Here is a 9907-nt window from a genome sequence, read left to right on the forward strand (position 1 = left end):
CTGGAGGGGTCAGAGGTTGAAGTAGGGCAGCTGGTATTCCTCGTGGATACCTGCAGCGCACAGCGGGGGAAGCCTGCTCAGTCACTGCTTTGACGCTTTGGTCCAGTGCTACGTTACGACCACATCAACAGTATTCAGGGTTCCCACCCTTTTTCACAGCCAAAATTCAAAAATTTCTCCATGACTTTTCAAGGACGCAGAATATAATTTCCATGACCATTCGCGACCATTAAGTCAGAGATGCAAACTCATGTAGAGTGAAAAAGGTGACAGATCTACCAGGGCAGACACAAAACCACAAAAAATCATTAATTTAAGCATCCTATGTTGGGATGAAAAAGGTGACTGTTGACTAATTTGCATCCCTGATTAAGTACATGAAATGTACATTGTAGCACCATGCCCTTCACCCCAAAGTCCTTTTCCCTACAGCCACTGCAACGCCGACTAAGTGGCTGTACGCGATATACAAGCTATCAATCACAATACAACTGGACCCACCTCCGAGACAATGTTGTTATCCATGGTGTGGGTGCCCTGGCACTCCCAAATAGTGTGTACTTTCCAAAACCGAGCTGTTTTTCACATGCCAGTGCCAAAGTTTTTAGGTGCTCCACAGCGCCAGATCTATCGGTTCGGTGCTCAGTGGTTGGGAGGGTGTACTGCAGTTTACCATTATGAGCATCGGCTCCGCCATGTGAAAAAGTACTCGGTATTGGAAAGTATGCACTATTTGCGTACTTTCCAATACTGTCCAATATATTTTTTTAACGCCAAAATGTCTCTGGAAAGAGACATTGCTGTTGAGTTTTTCAAATGTATTTCTTTGGCACTTTGAGCACCACAAGCTGAGTGCCATCCAGTTCCATTGTATTGGAGAGAAGGCAGAAACTCTGCGGCCGATATCTCCAAAACTCAGGCAACTAACACAAAACTATATAGATGGATAAATAGCACTACAGGTGAGAGGGAATATATGTATTTTGGATTTTAGGGTGAGCTGTTCCTTTAAACTGCCCAGCCTCACACAGGATGATCATCTGCAGAGAGAGAGAAATGGAGAGAGAGAGAGAGAGTGTGTGTGAGAGAGAGATAGGGTGAGAGAGAGAGGAGAGAAGATATTTACCGTAATTTCCGCACTATAAGCCGCACCGGAGTATAAGCCGCAGCAGCAAAATTGCCTGTTTGTTACATATATAAGCCGCACCGGACTATAAGCCGCAGGTGTTTTAATGTTTTTTTTTTTTTATTGTGTTTTAATGTTTAATTACCATATGTAAGGGTTCATGCACAGAGGGGATTGTCGGGAAAGAGATGGCTGTTTGAGGAAGCTCCCATTTATTAACATTTCAACAAAACAACATAACACAACACCACCTGTGTTTTTTTTTACAGTGCACACAGTGTCCGCGGTGTGGTGAAAAGAGGGCAAGAGAGGAAATTAAAACAGAAGTGGATTTATAGTTAGAAAGAGTGCTAAAAAAGAGAGAATTCCGTTTTTTTTTTTTTCCAGAAAAAATCCATAGATAAGCCGCACCGTTATATAAGCCGCAGGGCCAAAAAACGGGGGGAAAAAGCCGCGGCTTATAGTCCGAAATTTACGGTATATATTTTTTCTTTGTGTGTGGTTGAATAATTAAAATTGAATTATTTGTATTGCTACTTTATTTTTTTCATTTTGGCGACAGATACTGAATGAATGAATAGCAATAAAGCTCATTTGAATGTGAGCTAAAGAGTCTCTGTCAGATTCAGCCTCATGTTGGCAGCTATGCTACAGCAGAGGAACAAGCTCAAAGCCACATGCCAAAAAAAACATCACGTTTGTGATGAGTGGTGTTGAAGCGGTGTCCATGTCAGGGTCAAAGGTCACGATCTCACCCCTCAAAGTACTGTCCCGGAGTGAAGGGGAAGGCGGCGAGCCGTGTCTCCTCCGGCCCCCAGCAGTCAGACAGGAAGGAGTTTCTGAGCAAGAGGCCGCTCTTCAGCCGCAGGTTCAGGTGCAGCGCGATGTCTCCACTGTTTAACACTGAGGTTCACAGACAAACTACACACACGGACACGCGCACACACACACACACACACACACACACACACACACACACACACACACACACGAGAAACACTGTTCAACAATGAGGTTCACACAGAAACTGACAACACACAGGAGAAATGTTTGACGCGGAGACCCGGGTCCAATTCCCAGCAGCGGTAATTCCGGCTTGGTCAGACAGACAGAATCGGTCGTGTCTGCGGGTGGGAAGCCGGATTAAGGGTATGTGTCCTGGTCGCTGCACTAGCGCCTCCACTGGTCAGTCAGGGCGCCTGTTTGGGGTGGAGGGGAATTGGGGGGGGGGGGGGTAGCGTGATCATCCCATGCGCTACATCCTGCTGGTGAAACTCGTCACATGTATCTGAGGAAGCATGTGCTAGTCTGCAACTCTCCCCGGATCGCCAGAGGATCAGGAAACTGTTTTTTAGCGACCTTCCTGCATAACCTGTATATTATATATTATATATATATGTCTATTATACCGGTCTATATTGTATTGTATTATTATACATTATATTATTATATATTGGTTGACTTGAATGAACAGCTAGTCATCCCAGCATATATAGTTAGCACCCGGCTACGTCCGGACTTGTTACTGTGGTCTGAGGTAGAGAAGAGAGTTTATTTTATCGAACTCACAGTCCCGTAGGAAGATCGAGTTGAGGAGGCTTATGAGCGCAAGAAAGCTAGGTATGCTGAAATGGCAGCAGAGGCAGAGCAGCGAGGTTGGAGGGCTCGAGTGCGGCCTGTAGAGGTGGGCTGCCGTGGTTTTGTGGCAAAGTCCGTTATTGCCTTACTAACTGAGTTGGGCATTCGGGGACGGAGCCTGAAACTTGCGGTTAGCAACATGTCTCAGGCAGCAGAACGAGCAAGTGAATGGCTGTGGATAAGGAGGAAACATGCTAGCTGGGGAGCTCGCTAAGGTCAGATTGATTGTTTGTTGTTGGTCATGATTAACGGTCCGCATCAACAGGGCTGAATCATTGACGGTGGTGGTGTAGTTAGGGATTGTTTGTTGTTGGTCATGATTAACGGTCCGCATCAACAGGGCTGAATCATTGACAGTGGTGGTGTAGTTAGGGTTTGTTTGTTGTTGGTCATGATTAACGGTCCGCATCAACAGGGATGAATCATTGACAGTGGTGGTGTAGTCAGGAATGTCATACCGAACCGACCTGGATAGCTAGGCTTAGATAGTGAGGTAATATGCAGTTGTGCGGTGGTAGCATGGAGGGGGGTGTTTCCAGGACGCTGGATTACACCGTTAAGCCTTCTTGAGGTGTCGTGGGCCTAACTTAACGAAACGTCGGTGAAGGAAGGTGCCCACTTGAAAACCCCAATGACATGCTTCATACTGCTGTTGGCTAGGGTAGGTAACTGGTGATTTGTGTCTTGTTTATTAGTTTGTTAGCCTGTTAGCTTGTTTTATTCTGGATTGGGCTTCTAAATGTGTTTTTCCTCGGATTTTGGCACAAGGGATAGTAACATCTTGTCCTGTGTATTAATTAATATTCTCAATTGTGATATGTAATGTGATATAACGTGAGTGTTGATTTGCAGATATCTTTCTGTTTCACTTTTTTTAAACTTTGGTTCAAGGATGAACACATTTATGTATTGATATAGGTTTTATTCCTGCTTTAATTCCATTTTTATATTGTAATGCACTTTCAGCAGATGCCTGTCGCCACAGTGGACTCTTGACACAACAGGGACAACGATAGAAATGTCCTGGACCACATTTCGTAAAATGCGTATAAAAATAGTTTTACTGGTTCAAACCAAACGGTACAGATATATTTAGAAACAGGAGAGATCGCATAACATTTCACTGGGACCAAAACTTTAAAAAAAATGTGGGTTTAAAGAAAATATTTTTTTCTATGTTTTTTTTTAACTTTTGGGCCGAGTCAAATGTTCTATGGTCTCTCCTGATCATAGCGTTAGCTGAAGCGTTTGGTTCAACAAAGTAAAACTATTTTATAAGCATTTTACGAAATGTCTATGGGAAAATAAATGGCGGATGAAACTCCCTGGTACAGTGCTGAAGCAGGAAGTGACGTTCCACTTTGCCTCTCTATTTAGTTTGATTGCACATATTAAATTGGGACTTGATCACTGCTCTGTCAGATGTGTCGCTGCACTAATGTGACGATGACAGATTCCTCCACATTAGCAGCACTTGGTGACTGAAGTTATTCTTCATTATGTGTTCTGATTATTCACATGTAATTATCTACTGATTTCTATTCACATATTCCACTTCAAAGTGTGAGGAGTGCCTTCCCTGGGGGGCGCCAGCCAACTTCAGGGGAGGCTCAACGTGACGCGGAAAAATCAGAGAGAAGAAAATGCACAGCCATGTCCAGTGGAGGCCACTAAAACAGTCCAAAAGTAGCCTACGCGGGTTGTCTGCAGAGAGCCTGCGTGCACACCCTCTGATGATGGAATTTACGCGGATAATATTTTTTTTAAAGTACAAAAAGCAAAAGTAGATGTCTGGACATTGTAATTGGTTTGTGTCTTACCCAACCCATGCCAACGGCACACAGCAATTAATTTCACCGACATGCCAACAATGTAGTGACTTACTGGAAAGCCACTATTAGAAGTTTTCAATACAAAGCTGTGATTGAACAACGTTGACCAGCATGCAACGGGAAAAACTCACCAAGTCACCTGATGAAGAGGAGAGAATGGCCTGGAGGTGAACAAACAAGCACAGGGCCAGTTAGATAATCACCTAAACTGAAAAATATTCAGACAAAATTGAAAATCTCACCTACTCAGTCATACAAAATGAGGTAAAGCACAACATTACATTGATTTTGGCATTTAATGAGGATGTAATTTAAACAAGTGATCAAAATGACAACTGAATTTTACTCAGTATCTTCTATCTTATTATAAAAGGGAACAAGTGGGCAATGTTTATTTATTCTGTTTAAAGTTTTTGTCCCGCTGATGTTGTCGTAGGCCGTGTGTCCATCTAGCGTCTTTTTTCAGTTGTTTCCAATGAGGAGCGAGCGTATGCAGGCGCACACAGACGTCTAGAGAAAGTGCGCTGTGCCCAGCATCTATTTTCACAGCGCTTCCAGCTGAAAATATTTTCATTTTTCAGAAAGACGCTGGTGTCGGGTGCTCCTTTTCTGGCAACTAATCATATGGATAAACTATCACAACAGAGACAGAAAGGCTCAATTTTGGGAGCAGATTGGCCAGACACTTAATCTTTCTGGTGAGTGTTGAGCTAAATCACACTGTATGTGTGTTGTTTGCTAATGTTAGCTGTCAGCTATCAAGCTAGCTACCGCACTGAGCTAACATTACTTTCAGACTGCTTCCTTGCATATTGTGCGCCGAGATCAGCTCTCCCCAGCGTACTTCCAGCATTTAACGGTCAGAAAAAGAAGCTAGATGGACACACGGCCATAGGAGGCATTGTGACATCGCTGATGATGTTATCAGTGATGTCATAAGAGAAACATCATCTTATGACATCACTGATGATGTCATAGGCACTGATGTAAACTTAAGGGGCACACACACAATAGTATTTCAATAATGAGAGACTAGAGACAGGTAGAAGGTACAGATAAACCTTTGATAGTAATTAGATTTGGGGAATGGCTCCATGATATGATGACGGATCCTCCTGAGATGAGCGGAAGACGTCAGTGATTTATAGGATAGAGAATTCCCCCAAAGAAAAACTAAAGTTAACCAGATAGAATGATAAGTAAAAGGGAATCATGGAGCTCACCAAAGAAAATATGAAACCCAGCCTGAATTAACCAAGACTAGATTAAAATAAATATGAATGGCAACATGCATACTGGGAGATGTAGGCCAGCTATGCATGTATGCTGGGAGATGTAGGCCAGCTATGCAAATTATTTACTAGGGCATATTTACTATGAGGGGCAAAATGCATGCTGGAAGATGTAGGCCGGCTATGCGTGCATGCTGGGAGATGTAGGCCAGCTATGCTGGGTGTTTACCTATGAGGGATATTCACCATGAAGGGCAAAATGCATGCTGGAAGTTGTAGTCCATCTATGCATGCTGGGAGATGTAGGCCAGCTATGCGGTATATTCAGTATGAGGGGCAAAACGCATGCTGGAAGTTGTAGTCCATCTATGCATGCATGCTGGGAAATGTTGGCCAGCTATGAGGGATATTCACTATGAGGGGCAAAATGCATGCTGGAAGATGTAGGCCAGCTATGCGGATAAACATGGGGAATAAATTGCAAAGGGATTGTGAAGGATCACCACCAAAGATTTGCTTTAAAGCCCCAATCAGTAAGATTTTTGACATTTTTTACTGTAAGAGCTTTCTAGTCATAGGACATGGTAGATTGACTTGTAATAGGGAGACTCTCGACTTTATTTATCCCACACCGCCCTGCATTGGCCAGCCCTGGGACTAAGCAGGTTGTCTGCCACGTCCCATGGCAATAAAAAAAAAAAAAAGGATTGAACACGAGCGATGATAATGGAACACAGAGTAGCCAGTCAGATTGAAAAAGTAGCCGGATCATGTTCGCGGCGTTTGTTCCAGTGGTCCTTTTCCCAATTAATAAACAAACCTCAAATATGTATCCATGAGTGTGACAATTGAAATAATACAAATAAACATTCTTATAAAGGCCCAATGCTCAATTTAATTATAAATAAAACAATATCCATACTGCAAAACACAAACAGGCAATGTATATTATTAACACATTCACTGCCAGCCGTTTTTTCAATACTGTAGGTAGGTTCTGCCAAGTTTTTTTTTTGAGGATTCTGGCTCATCTTTCAAGAGCCGAGGATTCTTTTCTGCTAAGATTTTGTGAACACAAATGATCTCAAAAGAACTAATAGAATGTGTGCTTTCTCTGTCTAAAAGAGTTAGTTTGTAGAGTTAGTAGTTATGTAGGCATTAGCAGTAGAATACAGCATGGTTTCAGCGTCTGAAAATTTATTCTGAGATAAATGGCTTTTTGTGAAATTCGATAGAACAGTCACTTTAACCATTTATTTTTGGCGTAAGACGTCAGACATCTAAACAATAGTTTTGAACAGTAATTTCCTCCATAGCAGCAGGAAACCCCCCTCTCCTCCAAACTCCTCCCTCCGTGGGTGTGTCTCTAGTGGCTTTGCAGCGTTTGTCACAAGCGAGGCTCTGCCTGTCTGTGCTGCCTGGCTGCTGGCGGCTGCTCTTTGGGCGAGTCTGCATGAGTCGTTTCGGTTGTGAGCTCAGCTGCAATGAAGCTGCGTGCGATTGTGGGCTTTCTGCGGGTGTTTCAAAGTGTGTTGCACGCATAATCTATTATGCAAATTTGCAATCCCCCACCGCCAGCTCCCAGCGCGATAATGCGCGAAAGCGAAAGCGTTTTCGCCAATCCATTTTACAGTATGATAATGGTTTCCTCGCGCGTTCCCCTGCAGTTTTGGCTCGGCTTTTTCTAGTCTGGTATTCAGACTGAAGATCGTTACTGTAACCCATAAACTCATTTCCCCTCTACTCAAGATGACTGGTCTGGATCCAGGCTATAAACTCCTTGTCCATGGATCATTTTGATGTTCTGTTGCATCTGTTTTCTTTTGGAAAAGTAAATGCATGATAGCTGTGGGATATAGGCTATTGGATTTTATTTAATTTTTGTATTCATTGTATTTGCACAAAAAAGCTCTGTCCAGTAACCTGGAACACTTTTATTTTGAGATGTGTTTGAGTGAGATGGTCCTACTTCATGCAAATGATAAGAATTGTTGGATATGAATCTTAATTTTCCAACAAAGTTACAAAAACGTTTGTGTAAGCTGTCAATTGTTGTTCTTAGAAAGAAAATCGGAATCGGCAAAAATCGGTATCGGCAAGTCAGACTATTCAAAAATCGGAAATCGGCCAAGAAAATGGCAATCGGTGCATCTCTAGTTAAAACGTTCTCCTACCAGTCTCCGACGTCCAATCGCAGATATAATAATCTCCTTACGGAAGCCAGTAGTATGGCCGGGGGTGCTAAAATGATATTCCTGAGTGAAACAACCATTTAGAAACAGTCTTTCATCGCAGCCTGTAGCAAATTTACAGCACGGTGTGTTTGATCTCACTATCATGGTGCACCGCTTGCACGCGGCGAGCAAACAACATTGCAGGCACATGGATACGGCGGCAGTTAGCAATTCCAGCGCACCTGGGAAGTAAAACATGTCATGAAATACTGACAAGGTTACATTACATTACATTACGTCATTTGGCAGACGCTTTTATCCAAAGCGACTTACAATTGAGGACCGCAATGGAAATAAGCCAGTGGCTTTATTGTGTTTTTATCCTCGGTGATTATTCACCAAATCAAGTCAGTCAGTCAGTCATAACACATTTTTTGTCAGCAATAGAGCAATCAACTATAGAGCACAGTCTATGACAACTACAAATTCTGAAGGAACAGTGGTACGAGTTTAGTTTAGGATTTTTTTTTTTTTTTTTAATAGAAAGAGAGAGAAAGAAGTTAGATCAAGAAGGGCCCAGATGGAGCCTGAAAAGGTGAGTCTTTAGTCTTTTCCGAAAGATCAGCAGTGATTCAGCAGTCCTGACCGAAGGTGGAAGCTCGTCCCACCATTGGGGTGCCAGGGACGAGAAGAGTCGAGATCGGGATGAGCGACTTTTGAGCCCCCGTAGCGAAGGAGGGGCGAGGCGTCCTGCACTGGTGGAGGAGCGAAGGGAGCACTGAGAGGTTTGGAACCTGACCAGGGGCGGACTGGGATCATAATTCAGGCCGGGCATTAGATACCAAGCAGGCCAGGCCGATACGGGCCGACGCGCGTGCCGGCGTCCGAAGGGCGGCGGCGAAAAATTTGGGCCGTTTGAAGCTCAATTTGGGCTGTTTGAAGCCCAATTTGGGCCGTTTGAAGCCCAATTTGGGTCGTTTAAAGCCAGATTTGAGCCGTTTGAAGCCCGATTTGGGCCGTTTGAAGCCCAATTTGGGCCAAGTCCAATTTTACAATGAGATGCACCCACTTTAAACCTGAATAAAGTAATAAAACCACTAGTAAACCAGTAGGCGGCGCCTGGCCTGCTGTTCAGTGAGTGGCCTGGCCTGGCCTGCAAAAAAAAATTTTTTTTTTTTTTGCAGGCCAGGCCAGGCCACCGGGCATTTGCCCGACGTGCCCGATTATGCAGTCCGCCACTGAACCTGACCATAGATTGCAGGTACAGGGGAGCTGACTGGTGTACTGCCCTGTAGGCCAGTACCAGTGTCTTGAATTTGATGCGAGCTGAGATGGGAAGCCAGTGGAGGTCCCGGAAGAGGGGAGTGACATGAGAGAATTTGGGTTGGTTGAATACCAGACGGGCTGCAGCGTTCTGAATGAGCTGAAGCGGTCGGATGTCGGTGGCAGGTAGGCCACCGACATCTTATATATCATTATAAGACCCCCGGCCATACTACTGGCTTCCGTAAGTAGATTATTACATCTTCAGATCTGCAATCGGACGCCAGAGATGGGCAGGAGAGCGTTTTAATCACTTTACCAGAAATGTTGGATACTGATGTTATGTGACGCTGTTTCTGAGGAACAGCGGAACATATGGGGCTGAGCCTAGATGAGAGAACAGCGCAATATCAACAATAGCACAAGCATCACTTCTATGTGAACGTAATGAGCATCTGATTAACAAGTGCAGTTAACAAGTGCAGATAATGTACAGTATTTAAATTGATCTCTTATCTGGATTAATCAAGTGGCATGTTCATATTGCCAGCATATGTAACAATCATAACCATAATCCAACCATAATTTACAGACTGTGTGCAGCAGATATCAAAAGAGAGAGACTGTGGACTTGGGAGAGAG

This window comes from Poromitra crassiceps, assembly GCF_964638095.1.
Source record: "Poromitra crassiceps genome assembly, chromosome: 23".
In the NCBI taxonomy this organism is placed as follows: Eukaryota; Metazoa; Chordata; class Actinopteri; order Beryciformes; family Melamphaidae; genus Poromitra; species Poromitra crassiceps.